The sequence below is a fragment of the Cynocephalus volans genome, chromosome 13, assembly GCF_027409185.1.
Source record: "Cynocephalus volans isolate mCynVol1 chromosome 13, mCynVol1.pri, whole genome shotgun sequence".
NCBI classification, from domain to species: Eukaryota; Metazoa; Chordata; class Mammalia; order Dermoptera; family Cynocephalidae; genus Cynocephalus; species Cynocephalus volans.
Genome location: NC_084472.1, coordinates 12,089,017 through 12,104,960, shown reverse-complemented (window position 1 = coordinate 12,104,960; position 15,944 = coordinate 12,089,017). Strand labels below are relative to the sequence as shown.

At 45.7% G+C, this 15,944-nt stretch overlaps 1 protein-coding gene and 1 pseudogene across 1 annotated transcript in view; one reads left to right on the top strand and one right to left on the bottom strand.

Moving 5' to 3' along the window:
- Nucleotides 1-9,567: 9,567 nt before the first annotated feature.
- LOC134362162 (protein CUSTOS-like) lies at nucleotides 9,568-14,444 on the bottom strand (annotated as a pseudogene).
- A 223-nt stretch (nucleotides 14,445-14,667) lies between these two features.
- The window catches only part of LPIN2 (lipin 2), an 81,617-nt gene continuing 80,340 nt past the window's right edge, over nucleotides 14,668-15,944 (top strand). Inside the window, exon 1 of the mRNA XM_063077094.1 lies at nucleotides 14,668-14,715. The gene's annotated coding sequence lies outside the window, so the exon portion shown is untranslated. The remainder of the gene's footprint in view (nucleotides 14,716-15,944) is intronic.

Here is a 15,944-nt window from a genome sequence, read left to right as displayed (position 1 = left end):
AAACAGACACACTGATCAATGGAATAGAATAGAGAACCCAGAAATCAACCCACACACTTACTGCCATATGATCTTTGACAAAGGCACCAAACCTATCCACTGGGGAAGAGACTGCCTCTTCAGCAAATGGTGCTGGGATAACTGGATATCCATATGCAGGAGAATGAAACTAGACCCATACCTCTCACTATATACTAAAATCAATTCAAAATAGATTAAGGATTTAAATATACACCCTGAAACAATAAAACTTCTTAAAGAAAACATAGGAGAAACACGTCAGGAAATAGGAATGGACACAGGCTTCATGAATAAGACCCCAAAAGCATGGGCAACCAAAGGAAAAATAAACAAATGGGATTATATCAAACTAAAAACCTTCTGCACAACAAAAGAAACAATTAACAGAGTTAAAAGACAACCAACAGAGTGGGAGAAAATATTTGCAAAATATACATCTGACAAAGGATTAATATCCAGAATATATAAGGAACTCAAACAACTTTACAAGAAAAAAACAAGCAACCCAGTTAAAAAATGGGCAAAAGAGCTAAGCAGGCATTTCTCTAAGGAAGATATACAAATGGCCAACAGACATATGAAAAAATGCTCAACATCACTCAGCATCCGGGAGATGCATATCAAAACCACACTGAGATACCATCTAACCCCAGTTAGGATGGCTAAAATCCAAAAGACTCTGAACGATAAATGCTGGCGAGGTTGCGGAGAAAAAGGAACTCTCACACATTGTTGGTGGGACTGCAAAATGGTGCAGCCTCTATGGAAAATGATATGGAGGTTCCTCAAACAATTGCACATAGATCTACCATACGACCCAGCTATCCCACTGTTGGGAATATACCCAGAGGAATGGAAATCATCAAGTCGAAGGTATACCTGTTCCCCAATGTTCATGGCAGCACTCTTTACAATAGCCAAGAGTTGGAACCAGCCCAAATGTCCATCATCGGATGAGTGGATACGGAAAATGTGGTACATCTACACAAAGGAATACTACTCAGCTATAAAAACGAATGAAATACTGCCATTTGCAACAACATGGATGGACCTTGAGAGAATTATATTAAGTGAAACGAGTCAGGCACAGAAAGAGAAATACCACATGTTCTCACTTATTGGTGGGAGCTAAAAATTAATATATAATTCACACACACACACACACACACACACACACACACACACACAAAGAAAATGGGGTGGGGAGAAGATATAACAACTACAATTTCTTGAAGTTGACACGACAGCAAACAGAAAGGACATTGTTGCGGGGGAGGGAGGAGAGGGAGGAGGGAGGGAGGTTTTGGTAAGGGGCAACAATAATCAACCACAATGTACATTGACAAAATAAAATTTTTAAAAAAATAGTAATAAAATAAAATAAAATACAGAATACAGAAATATATTTATTAAGTAATATTGCTTTGTCCTTCATTTATTTTAATTTTTATTATGAAATAAAAATATACACAAACACCTATGTATCCATCACGGAGGCCGAGAAACAGCACATTAATCTACCCCAGACATTCTGTACACCCATCTCTGATTGTACTGATCTCCCTCTTTCTCGGTCAATTCTATCCTGAAGTTTCTGTTACTCGTTTCCTTGCTTTTGTTTATACTTTTCTTTTTTAATATCACCTATGCTTTTATCCTTAAGTAATATATCCTTTTGGAATATAAGTTTACTTTAAAAAGTTCATGGAAAAATAGAATTAAAAGGGGGTCAAGATGGCAGAATAGATGGTCCCCAATGTCACTCTCTCCCACAAATCAATGAATTTACAACTATAAAAATGTAACATCAGCCAAGCTGGGGCTGCTGGAGCTCAGGGGAAGAGGAGAGACCCACGGAGTGTATGAAAGTGGGAGAAACCACGATGAGAGAAAGAAAAAGCTGCTCTGAGCGTTTCAGGCCGTTTAATGCTGGAACTGCTGAGCACATGGAGCGGGAGCCGGCAGAAACCACAGCTGTGCCCTTCAGATGGAGTTACTTGGAGGCGGCAGGGGAGAAGACGACTTTGGTGGCCCCCAGGACAGCAAGACCACTAACAGGGTTCCCGTGGACCCACGCAGGAGCGAGGAGCCAGAACAGCTGAAAAAGGGGAGCCATTCAGAGGCCAGTGAGTCAACATGAGGGACTGGTGCACGGCCTGTCCCATGGGAAGTGTTTGCAGCATGGGCTGTGGGGGAAACAGGCCCCGTGCGTGAACACAGGGACACAGCAAGGACAGCCGATCTGCCCCCCAATCAGCACAGGACCACTCAGAGGAGACTGTTTGGGAATACAGAATTGCATGGGATGCAGTTTGATGAAAAAACTCAGGCCCATATCAGAGATTCTACACAACCCAGGTGCACTGAGTATCAGAGCTGGAAGTACCTATAAGGTCAACCATTAAACTCTGAGCTGCACAAAAAGTCTTCCCTACGGAAACAGCAGCAAAGCAGCAAATTAGCTCAACCACACAACTCAACTACTGGTTCCCACAGGAAGTTCCACTGTGTTAGAAGTAAACAAAGGACAAAAAATTAGTTCCAGCCCAGGGACTCCACCAATGCCTCAGGGCCAGCCCGGGACTAGACCCCCTCCCACAACCAGACATAACATGCCAGTGCCTTGGGGCCTGCCCATGGACCTGGTGCATGGAGCCAGACACCAGACCCCCTCTCCCACAATCTGGCACACCTTGCCAGTGCCTCGGGGCCCACCCAGGGACCTGGGGCATGGAGAAGGGGACCAGACCCCCTTCTCACAACCAGGCACACTGTGCCAGAGCCTTGGGGCCTACCCAAGGACCTGAGTCATAGAGAAGGGGACTGGACTACCCCTTCCCACAACCAGGCACACCATGCCAGTGCCTCGGGACCCACCCGTGGACCTGGGGTATGGAGCCAGGGATTGGAAACTTTCCACAACCAGGCACACTGCCAGCACCAAGAGAATGCCAAAAACATCTCCTCCATGTGGGTGGCCCACCACAGCGACCTCAATGGCCATGGCTGCTGTGAAGGCAGCTAGATGCCACAACCACCACGCAGATGGTCTGCCAGCCACTGGAGTGCGTTAACACAAGGAGTCACCAGCAGAGATAAAGAAAGGAGGAGGATATCTCTCTCCACAAAGCCCATTTCAGAGTGATGGAAGAGGCATCTACTCTATGATAATATTGGGGGAACTGATCACACCTCTCAGCATTGGACAGATCATTTGGGCAGCAAATGAACAGAGTAACCATTATTCTTTCAGAAGGAGAGAAGAAATCTAGGGCGACTAGAGGGGTGAGGGGAGGAGAGAAAGGGGGATAGGGAGGGATTGGACGAGGGACATAAAGAATAATTATGATTTATAACAATATATATGCTAGGAATATTGATTTGATCAACATATCTCAATATCGAACCCCCAAAATTTGTATAATCAATTTTAATTCAATAAAAACCAAAAAAAAAGAAAAAAGATAATATGAATCTTTCCATGAACTTTTTGAAGTATCCTCATAAGTAGAATCATACTTTAAACTTTTGATGCTTCTTTGCTCAAGATCTTGTTTTTGAAATTCATTCATGTTGATGTAATCAGTTAGTATTTCATTGTATGATTATACCACAATTTAATTATCCATTCTACATTGGTGGACATTTGGATTCTTTCTCAGTCTTTGCAATTATGAGCAATGCTGCTGTATTCTTGTATGTATCTTTGATTGCACTTGTACAAGAATTTCTCAAGAACATAGACATAACATTGGAATTATGGATCTTTGTGTATGTGTACGTTCAACTCTCTAGGTAACACCGAACTCTTTTCTAAAGTTGTTACAATTTGAAATCAAACCAGCAGTGCATCTGAGTTCCAGTGGTCACTCCATGCCCTTGGCATTGAACAACTTTTAAAATATTAGCCATTCTGATAGGTATGCGGTGGTATCCGATTGTAGTTTTAATTTACATTTTACTGATTACTAGTGAAATTAAACATCTTTTCATAAGTTTATGGACCATTTATGCTTGTTCTTTTGTGAAATTCCTCTTCATTTCTTTTGCTAATTTTTCTATTGATTGCTAGACTTTTAAGTAAAATCATATTGATTTATATGAGCTCTTCAGATATTCTGAATTCTAATCTTTGGTTGGTTATATATGTTATAAATATATTCTCCTAGAATGATGCTTGATTTTGTTTTGCCTTACTCTCTTTATGGTCTTTTTAAAAGTGCTAAGTTTAATGTAGTTAAATTTATCAATCTTTTCCTTTATAGTTAGAGCTTTTTGTGTCTTAGGAAATCTTTCCCTATTCAAAATTTAACATACTTTCCTATATCGTCCCCTAAAATTTTTATATCACATATTACTGAATCTAAGTTGACATTGATTGTAAGACACATCACAATTTCAGAAATAGCAAAATGTGAAAAAGAAAGTATATCTTTGAAGTGATGACAGCATTGCAATTTTGCTTTTCTCATTTAGGTCTTTAATCCAACTAAAGCTGATAGGGTCCAAATTCATTTTTTCCATATGAATAATCAAGGCCTCCTCAACATTTATTGAAAAGTCCATCTTTCTCCAATGACCTGAATTGCCACTTGCACCAGGCATCAAGTATCTGTATGTGCTGAACCTGTTTCTGGGTGTTCCGTTGTTTTTTCAAATTAATTAATTAGTTTTTTAAATTTACAAAAACATATATATTTATTGTGTACAACTTGATGTTGTGATATATGTATACATTGTGGAATGGCTAAATCAAGCTAATTAGCATATCAATTATCTCACATACTTTCTTTTTGTGGTATTTCTGTTGTGTTTGATCAATTTGTCTATACCTGTACCAACACCACCCTGCTTTCTTACTACAGGTTTGATATATAGGAGGATAATTCTTCCATCCATGATCCACAAAAGTCTCTTAAAGAAGAAACTTCTATTTTGAATGGAACTGCATTGAATTTATAGATCAAGTTGTGGAGAATTAATATTTTTCTAAGATTGGTTTTTTATATAAATATGGCATCTCTCTAATTAGGTCTTCATAGTCTTTCAGTGAAATTTTATAATTTTATTTATAAAGGTCATATACATATTTTGTTAGATTCATTCCTTCGTACCTTGTGTTTTGATATTATTCTAAACGGATATTTCAGAATTTGCATTCCTAACTGTTTCTTGCTGGTTCCTATGGATTGAATTGTGTCCCCCAAAGGTTCATGTATTAATCCCCACTGTAACAGTGTTGAGGGGGGGGAAATCCTACGATGGTAATTGAAAGGTGGGGCCTTTAAGAGGTGATTAGATTGTGACAACCATGCCCAAGTGAATGGATTGATTCATTTAGGGAGTAATGAATGATGGTTTAATGGGTGGTAATGGGAGTGGTTTTGATGGCTTTATAAGGAGAGTGAGTGAGCAGGTTAGCTCTCTCTTGCTCAGTCATTTTTGCCATGTGATATCTTCTGTCACTGTAGAGTCATCACCAGGAAAAAGAAGGCCCTCACCAGATGTGTTGTTTGGACTTTGGACTTCCCAACCTCTGAAACTGTAAGGAATAAACTTATTTCTTTATAAATTACCCAGTTTCAGGTATTGTTATAAGCAACACAAGTGGACTAATACATATACATATATATAAATGCTAATGATATATATATATAAATGCTAACAGTTTTATATGTTGACCTTAGTATCCAGCAACATTGCTAAACTCTTACACTCATCTCAATAGGTTATGTATATATTCTTTTGCATTTTCTGCATACATAATCATGTCATGTGATTTCTTCCTTTCCAATCTGTATATATTTTATTTCTTTTTCTTGCCTTACTCCACTATTTAGGACCTCTTGTACAATACTGAATAGAAGTAGAGAAGGCAGCACACTTATCATGTTCCCCATCTTAAAAGCAATGACAACTTTAGATATTTACTGCAGTTTTTTGTAAATACCTTTTTTCAAGGAAACTCTTCCTAGTTTTCTATGAGTTTTGTTAAAGGCTTTTTCTTTTCTCCTTTAATCTTTTAATGTAGTGAATTACATTAATTGATTTTCTCATTGTAGACTAACCTTGCATTCTTGGGTAAGCCAATTTGGTTATGATGTATCTTTTTTTTTTTTTTTTTTTTTTTTGTCCTTTTTTGTGACCGTGCTCAGCCAGTGAGCGAACCAGCCATCCCTATATAGGATCCGAACCCGCGGCGGGAGCGCTGCTGCGCTCCCAGTGCTGCACTCTCCCGAGTGAGCCACGGGGTCGGCCCGATGATGTATGATTTTGCTGGATTCAAATTGTCGATATTTTGTTCAGGGCTTTTGTGTCTATATTTATGAGTGAGATTTGCCTGAAATGTTTGTTTCTCACACTCTCCTGGTCAGATTTTGGTATAAGGTTATGCTACCATCATAAATTAAGTAGAGAAATAATCGCTTTTTCCATACTTTAGAATAGCTATGTGAAACTGGAATTACTTATTACTTGAGTGTTAGGTAGAAATTACTGGCAAAAGTGTTTCATCCTGGATTTTTCTTTGCGGAAAATATTTAACAACAGATTCGAGTTCTTGAATAGTTATGAGTCTATTCTGGTTTTCTAGTTCAGTTTTATTAACTTACATTTCTTAAAAGTTCTCCACTTTAAGTTTTCAAATTAATTAGCATAAAAAATATTCACAAAGTTCTCTTGTCTTTGTAATTTATGCATAAAGTGCGATTATAGTTTTTCCTTTATTCTTCACTTTGCTTATTGTGCCTTCGTTTTTTCCTTGATCATTTTTCTTCAGAGGTTTGCAAAATTTATTTCACAAATCCAGTGTTTGCCTTAGTTGGTTCTATTTTTTTTTTTTTTCAACTTTCTTATTTTCTTATTTTATCTTTATTATTTCCTTTCTTCTATTTGACTTTATTTTTCTATTCTTTTTCTAACTTTTTAGCTCTTTACATTTTAAATAACTTTCTCTTCTAATACAAGCTTTTATTTTATTACTATTATTTTTTACATTCTAGGATGTTGTTGCAGAGCAGTTGGAAAGGAGGGGGAGGGGGAAAGGGGAAGGAAATGGGTTGGAAGGAGGAAGGAGGAGGGGTGGGATTGAGGCCTGTGGTACCCTCCTCAGTCCCACAGGGGAGACCAGGGGGCTTCCAGCAGTGGCTTGGTCATTGCCAGGCTGGGTACAGATGTCGGGGGGTGTGGCAAAAGCCCTCGACCCCCACCTCCCAGCTTGGGAACCTAGGGCCCTTCTTGCTGCAGCTCAATGTTTGTTGCTGGGCTGGTTGCTCATGTTGGGGGGGCATGAGCAAGGCCCTTGGCCCCCCACTGCCCTGGCTCAGGAGAGCCTGGGGTGCTTCCTGTAGCAGCTTGGTGGTCATCGCTGGGGTGGTTGTGCTTGTCAGGGGGTGTGTGGCCAAGGCCCAAGGCCCCCACCCTTGGGACTGGTTGCAGGTGTCAGGGGGCATGTCTGAGGCCCCCGCCCCCCCCTTTCTGGTTTGGTAGCCCAGGGAACTTCTGGTCCTTCTAGGTGTTATAGGTGTTCTTTGGTGAAATGGGACATTTACTAGTTAATATCAAACTTTGTCTCTGGTTTGGGTACTTTGTTTTTTCTTTCAGTTCTGTGTTGGATTATTTACTGTTCCCACCACTCAAACTCTGGACTGGAACTAATTTGTTGTCCTTTCCTTACTTCTAAAATGGGTGAACTTCCTGTGGGGACCAGTACTTGAGCTTTGTGGTTGAGCTAAATTGCTGCTTTGCTTCTGTTTCCCTAGGGAAGGCTTTTTGTGCAGCTCAGGTTTAATGGTCGACTTTATAGGAACTTCCTGGTCTAGTGAAATCTGCTGCACCTGGGTTGTATAGAAACACTTGTCTGGGCCTGAGTCTTTTCATCAAACTGAACCCTATGCAATTCTATATTCCTGAACAGTCTCCTCTGAGTGGTCCTGTGCTGATTGGGGGGCAGATCAGCTGTTTCTGCTGTGCCCCAGTGTTCGTCTGGTAGTCCATCTCCCCCACCACCTGTGTGCCAAATACTTCTTATGGGATAGGCTATGTGCCGCCAGTCCCTTGAGATGACTCACCAGCCTCTGAGTGGCTCCTTTTTTTCAGTTGTCTGTGGCTCCTTGCTCCTATGTGGGTCCATGGGAACCCTATTAGTGGTCTTGCTGGCGTGGGGGTTATGCCAGCTCCTGCTCCATGTTCTCAGCAGCTCCAGTCTGGAAATGGCTGGGATTTGAAACAGTGAGAGTAGTTTTTTCTTTCTCTCACCATGGCTTCTCCCACCTTCATGCACTCTGTAGGTTTCTCCTCCTCTTCCCCTGAGCTCTAGGGGCCCAGCTTGGCAGTCGTTGCTTTTTTATAGTTGTAAATTGCTTGATTTGTGGGAGAGAGTGATGCGGGGGACTGTCTGTTCTGCCATCTTGACCGGAAGCCAATACAAGCTTTTAGGTCTATAAATTTCCCATTAACTACTTGTTTGGATTTATCCCTCAAGCTTTTGAACATAGCATTTAAATATTTTCACCGTTCCATAATGATTTGTTTGTTGACCAATGAGTTTCCAAACAAATAAGCATTTCTAGTTATTTATTTATTTATTTTAAGTTAATTCTTATCTTAATTGCATTGTGGTCAGATAATACTCATTAGGATATGTATGATACAAAACCTTCAGAATTTGTTGAGACTTGCTTATGTCTCACATGTGATCAACTTCAGTCAGGTTTTTGGGTGGGATTGAGTAGAACTGATTTTTTTTTCATTCTATTATTTTGCTTTTGGGGTTCCACTTTTATTGGATCTTCTATTAAACTGCCCTCTTAAAGTAACACTAGTCTTTTACTTCTACCCCACATAACTCCCAAAGCTGCAAAAACCAGTATTCAAATTCACTAGATTTGGCAGATACCCTCCAGGCAAATGCTGACTTTAGGCTCTGCTTACCTCTCTGGGTTCTGGCCTTCACCCTGTCCTGGTACTATTTTTTAATTCTTGCCAGTTTATAGATGCCTTCCAGAATATATTTTAAATATTTTACCCAGTATTTTTGTTGTTGATTTCTTTCCTCTTTTTTTTTTGGTGGTGGAGTGGGGGGAGGGGTGGGGGGTTCCTTGATAACTTTTGATGGTGGAGTGGGGGGGGGATCCTTGATAATTTTTGATAATTTTTGTTGGCTCAGAGACATCATCATATATTCACAAATGTGGAGAAAGAAAATTCTGGAAAACTAAAGGGAAAAATCTCTTTCTCCTCCTTTTCCAGACAATGTTCTATCAAATCTCTGTGGGCTGGGGGGAGAAGTACAAAAGTTTTTCTGGGCCTCAGCTTCTTGGGGACTCCTTCCCTCATTTTCTAAAGATTGTTTTTCATATAGGCTTGAGGAGGTGGTGGGGAAGAGAAAGGTCTCCCTTGGGAAATGGAAGGTTTACCACTTGGTCACTGGTCTTGAATAACTGGAAGGCTCCTTCTTCCCAAGGCTGTGGAATGTTCTGGTACCATAGATCTGCCCCAGCCCTCAGTGGGAGCAGCGAGGGGCAGACCTTGCTTAGGCTTCTCACCCTATGGCCATTTCTTTGCCCTGACCCTTGGGTAAGCCCCAATCATGATCAGGGTCTCCTGGCCAAAGTCCAAACTTGCCAGCCAAGTCCTCGAACTTGAGAAAGATGTGGGGTTTGGCAATGGGTGCCCTGTCCCTGGAGCTAGTGAGACCTGTGCCCGAAGGTGGGGGTCAGCTTGCAGGCACACTGCACCCTTTGCTGGCAGGAATGGAGAAGCCTCACTGGCCTGCTTTGCCTTTTTCCTCCTTTTCTTCTTTTTGGTACCAAGTGACACCTTGTCCCCATTGAGCTCACCTGACTTCTTTTCCTGCTTCTGAACAGTGGCCCCATTGGAGGTGGTGGTGATGGCTTCACCCAAGTCAATGCCGGCCACCATCCTGGTTTCTTTTTCAACTTTCCTTTTCTTCCTCTTTGCCTCCTTCTTCACCTGGACAGGGCCATGAATGGCTGACTCCTGGAGGACGTCAGAAGCTGACGTAGCTGCCTCCCACCTTGTGGCTGTCCTCGCTGCAGAAGATGCAGGGCCAGGGCTCGCAGAGGGGCTGGGGAGAAGCTTCCCTCCCAGGGCCTCCGGGGATGGATGTGAAGAAAAGGAGGCTATCGTCCTCTGTGCAGCTACGGCTAACGTCTGGAATCCTGTCGGCACAGCCAATTGTAATGCTCTTAATCCTGTTTCTGATGCCAATTGTAAAGCTACAGGACCACGCTAGTGGTCGGGCTCATTTACCTGCCTGTAATCCTGCACCGATGGGCCGATTGACGAGCTAGGGCTGGGTCTGGAGCTCACAGACCCCTGAAGCCTGTTCACAGACTGGGTCACTGACCCTTCATACGCCAGGCTGGGTCATGAGACCCCACACACGCCAGGCTGGGTCACCAGACCCCTTCACACAGGTCTACGAGCTAGGTAACCGGCAAACAGGACCTTGGAGCCATAGGTTGGAAAGCATGGCCGTGCGGGCAGACGCCCAAGGCAGACGCCCACCGCCTGCTTCACTCAAACTCCTCTCTCTCTCTCTCTCTCCCTCCCTCCTGAAGAACACAAGAATAACAACGAAACTAAAAAGATAAGTTGGCGCACATGCGCACTAACTTCACACACACACACACACACACACACACACACACACACACACACACACACACACACACACACACACACACACACACACAATTTGCTTACAAAGAACGCTGAACCACATCCAGCTGGACCCGAGACAAGGGCCCTGACCAAACTATTCTATTTTCCCAACATGGTTCAAGGCCACTTTCTGTACCTCGGCTTGTGTTGGCTTCTTCACTGCTTCTGAGATGGCAACGGAGCTCTCCAGTAGGGCTCCCAGCTTCGTGGCTACATGGGCTCGGGGGTGGTCCTGAGCTCGGCGCCATTGCCTTCATGCGCACCCACCTTACACCTGAGGCTTGCTTGGGAGCTTGGCTACTGGCATTTTGCAGCGTCACGGATGTCACTTCTCACGTGCTAATCTCTTCATCCGTTGCTTAAAGCTTGTTCATGTCCAAGACTCACCACAACCCAGCTGCTCTTGTGTCCCTGACCCCCACAGGGGTTGTTGCAAGCCCAGGCCACACCGCTCCCCTGCACCGCTGCCACTGCCTACTGCCACCACTGTCCCCATCACTCAAGGTGCTGCTGGGCTCGGCCATCTCGGGCCACCACCTATTGCTATTTTCACTGGGAGAGCTGATCTAGACACTCAGCCAAGCACGTGACTAGAAATGGAAATCCTCATTTATTTTTCATCAAATATTTATTGAGCACCTAGGATGTGTGTAATAACTGCTATAATTGTGATCTGTACAAGGTGGGCTAGAAGCACGAGGAAAATAGACATTGACTCAATAGGGCAGTAGGGGCAACTAAGGAACCGTGGTGGGAAGTGATGGTTAAAAACACAGGTTTGGGAGTCAAGCAGGCCTGGGACAGATCTTAGCATCACTGCTTGTGAGTTGCAAGATCTGAGGCAAGTTACTGGACGTCTCTGTACCTCAGTTTCTTCATTGGTGTTGATAATAATAGTTAGGATTACTAGAAGAGCTGAGCACACACAGTGACGGCACAGAAAATGCAAGCTATTCTTTGTCTTTGCAGAAGAAGTGAGGCTGGAGCTGGGAAAAGAGAGCTATTTCTCTAAGGTTTATCACCTCCCCCGGGAGCTGCCAGACAGGAGGGCATAGGACCACCCCCTTCCATCCCCAGGCTGGGGAGACATGATCCTTATTCTAGGGAGAATTCTAACCCTTTTTTAGGTTTCTTTCAAAGATATACCTTCTCTCCGGCCCTATCCCTTCCTACTTAGGTTCCTCAATGCGCTTAGACTTTTGGAAAGGAACGACAGGAAGGATATTTGTCTTGCAGACAACTTCTGCTTTCCACTCTGCCAACAAACTTCCTTGAGAAAGCAGAAAGTTTGGGTGCATTCTTATAAGTGAGAAATACAAGGAAAAATACAGAAGTTAATATTTGAAAAAGTATCCTGTTGCGGAAGCAATGGCTGAAGCATACAGGCTAGAAGGAACAGGAGAGAAAATTAGAGAGAAAAAGAGCACCCTGGATGCCACGTTAAAGAACTTGGACTTTTTTCTCAAGGCAATGGATTGCCAGTAACCTGTGCCATGGTCAGACCTGCTGTTGTTCAGGACTAGAGGGCAGGGAGACCAGTGCACATAGGCCTACAACAGACTAAAGGGAGATGGCTAGGGCTGATGGCAAGCAGGGCTGGGGCCACACTGTTGTGCAACTGAGAACCTCGAAGGTGGCCAGCATAGTAGGTCTGCAAAGAGCTTTAGATGATTAGAAATGACAGGAGTCAATGGCCTATCATTTGTGCTTCTTCAAACCTGCTCCTCCTGAATCTCCTATTCTGGCTAATGGCACCGTCATCTACTTAGTCATCCCAGCCAGCAACTTAGGCCTGAATTTGGCGTCACTGTGGGCCTTGCTGGTGGAGATATCTAAAGCCACAGGCATGTGGATCTCAGAGGAGTTCCGGCTGATGAAAGGAGGAGGGATATTCAAGAAGGAAATAGTGGTCAATAGCGTCTTGCCCTATAGAAATCATGAGAGATAGGACCCAAAAGGAGTCCACTGTTTTTGGCAGCCAGAGGTCATTGGTGACTTTATCCTGAGCAGTTTCAGGGGAGGAGAAGGAGCAAGACTGTGAAGAAATAAAGAAACAGAAACTCCTCTTTCAGGTAGCATGGGCAGGAAGGGAAGCCGTGAGATGTCTATAGCTTGAGAGGGAACAAAGGGACAATAAGAGCTGCTGCTTTTTAAGTGTTGGGAGAAGCCTGGGTCTGCTACAGCTGGAGGATGAGCAGAGGATTGAGGAAGAAGGGACAATAGTGGAGTGAGGTTCTTCACCAGGAAGCTGGAAGGTGGTGGGATCAGAGGACAGGTGAAGGAAGAACTTTCTCCCTCTGACATGCCAGTGGAGTGGGTGGGAATTGGGTGCACCCCCACCAAGCTGTCAGAGCAGCAAGTGCATGGATATCATGCAACAAATATGTCATGAGTCCCTGATGTGCTTAAGCAGTGGTGTGAGTTAGGTAGACACCAGAGAATGAGGAAAATATTAGAAATGTGAGCCAATCATCCCGAGTGAGGTATCAAACCCAAGCTTGTTTGGAGGAAAGGAAGGGATGTCCAGGGCTTCCTGAATGCTGAAAGGAAGGAAAGCAGCTTGGCAGACTATTTCTTCCCAAGGCGGGAGGTAGTGAAAATAGCCTGAGAGAAATAGGAAAAGTATAAGTGGGAAAAATGGAAGAAAGGAAAGAAAACGAACAGTAATAGCATGTTCCAGCTTCCAGACACTAAGCTAAATTAGGCATTTTATGGGTAATCACATGCAGTCCTCGAAAGGATGCTGTGAAGAAGGTGTTAGTTAATATTTCCGTTTTAATGATGTAGAAACCCAGGATTGAGTTTTCTCTCTCACTGTAATTCCACTCCATAGTGGAGTGAAATGTTTTGAATATGGAAGGGAGTGCTCCAGTCCTTCTCTTTTTTAAATTTTTATTTCACTTGTGAAGCCAGGTGAAAGGCAGTGAAATGAGAAAAATTCCTAGTGGGGCTAGTGACACCACCCATGTCTCTGTAGTGCATTGGTTATGAGCGGGGCATCGCTTGGTTGCATTCCAGAGAAAGGCCAAAGGAATTGGCTGAAGAAGTTGTTGCCTGTGCAGCAGTCGGTCCCCTGGGTCCCAACACAGTCCGGACACACCAGACTGCCTCCGTGGGAAGAAACTGTGCTGTGGCTTTGTATAAATGTCTATTTCAGTACCCTCAGAGCTATATAAATTATCCCCAGGATGGACACTGAAATTAACTAGCATTTAGAAGTAACACACACTTTTCCATTCATAACTTTGAATAATAGAATAGGATGCAAAAGGATAACCAGTGCGCATCAACAGTATACAGTGCCGCCAATCCATTTCCTAAGAAGCATACTTTAAAAAGGAGGGTGTAATAGGATTTGGGTGGGGTTAGGGGGAGAGGGAAAAGGTGCAGATGCCCTGCTGGTGATCAAAAGGGGATTATAGAACATTCATGCCTAAAACCATTTTTGTACTTTAATAATAATCTTTTTTGGCAATTGGGCTCTAAGTCCCACGTGACGCGCCGCAGGGCTGCCATAGAGACGAGAAGAAACTTTTTTTTAAAAAAAAGCGACGCTCCCGTGGCCTCAGGTAGGAGGAAATCCCGGGCCCCTCCTCAGAGGCCCAGGCCGGTGGGCGGCGCAGGAGACCGGGACGGGATACACCCGCACGCGGGCCCCGCGCGGCCCGGGATCCGGAGCCAGGCGGCGAGAGCGCCGGGAGGGGGCGGCCGGGAGGCGGCGGCGGCGGCGGCGGCATCACGTGGCCGGGGCGGGGCCTGCGCGCCGCCCGCCCGCCCGCCCGCCCGCCGTCTCTGCCGCCGCCGCCGCCGCGTCCCATTCATGAGAGCCGCCCGGCTCGGCTGCGGCCCAGGCGGCTCCCGAGGCAGCGGCGGCGGCGGGCGCCCAGGCCCCGCGCGCGACCCCGGCCGGCCCCGCCCCCTCGGCCGCCCTCCCCCGCGGGCCCGCGCCGCCGCCTCCTCTCGGCCGCCCGCGGGCGCCGGCGCGGGTCGGGAGCGGAGCCGCCGCAGGTAAGCGCGCGCCGGGCCGGGGTCCTCGCGGCACCCCGTCGGCGGGGCGGCCTGGCGGGTGGGAGCTGGCCGGGGCACCCTCTCGGCGCGGGCACGGGGCTGCCCTCCGCGAGGCCGGGACCCTCCGGGGCGGCGCGGCGAGCCGCCCCCTGTCCCTATGCCCACCTCGCCTCCACCGCGCCACGTAGACGCGACCGCCGCCGCTGCCAGACGTGCTGGGGGTGGTTGCCGGGGAGCCGGCGGCGGTCAGGCGTATGTGGGGGGGGTGTCGAGGACTCGAAATATGGGGGTCCCCGCCGCCCGTGGGGAGGGTCCCCTAATTCCCCTCCTCGGCTCTCGGGCGCGGAGGCTGGAGCTGGGCCCGGGCGCGAGGCCGCGGCTCCATCCCGCCCCCCGCAGGGGGAGGGGGCTCCCGGGCACGTGACCGCAGCGCCGCGAGGTCGGGAAGTTGCTGTCGTGTGTTTGTGGCGGTTCGTTCGCCCGGCGCCTCCCCCTCCGGGGTGCAGACCGCGGTCGAGCGTAAGTAGTTTTCGCCTCTCACCCCCGACCCCTTCCGCAGATCTTGTCAGTATCGAACATGTTGAGATACGTTTGTACTGAGAGCCTCTCTGTGAGCCTTTGACACGGAGGATCACCATTTTCTCCACTCGCCTGGACAAATTAGGACTATTCTCATTGAACATTTGAGATGACATCTTGAAGTCATAACTGTGCAAGACAAGACCAGAAAGATCACCCTTCCTTCCTTTCAGAAAGTACTGGAACTCTGAATACTTGGAAATGCTCTGAAGGAAATACTTAATAAGCGGCCAGACTAATTTTTAGCGCACATTTGTGGCCTATTTCCTTTTTTTTTTTTTAAATTGAAAACGAGTCTCTTGCCTTGGTGTCAAGCCAGGCCCTGTTGAAGTTCTTTGCCCAGTAGAGCTGCTGGGTAACTGCTACTGTTTATTAAAACTTGGCCTGGCTAGGTTATAAGGTTTGCCAGTACGAAGTCAGTTTTGAAATACATTTTGAAGTATTTACCGGTTATTTAGTGGCCCCTGATGGTTTCTGCGTTGGGTCTGGTATTGATTGTTCTCCTCAGTGGCTTAAGAATGAAAAGTGTGGCAGGTGATGCTGCAGCGGGAGCGGCAGACCCGGCAGCAAGTGCAGGGAAGGAGACAGGTGACCTGTGCTTGTTGGCTGGCACTCCCAGTGCGGCACCCTCACTTGGCCTGAAGGGCAGT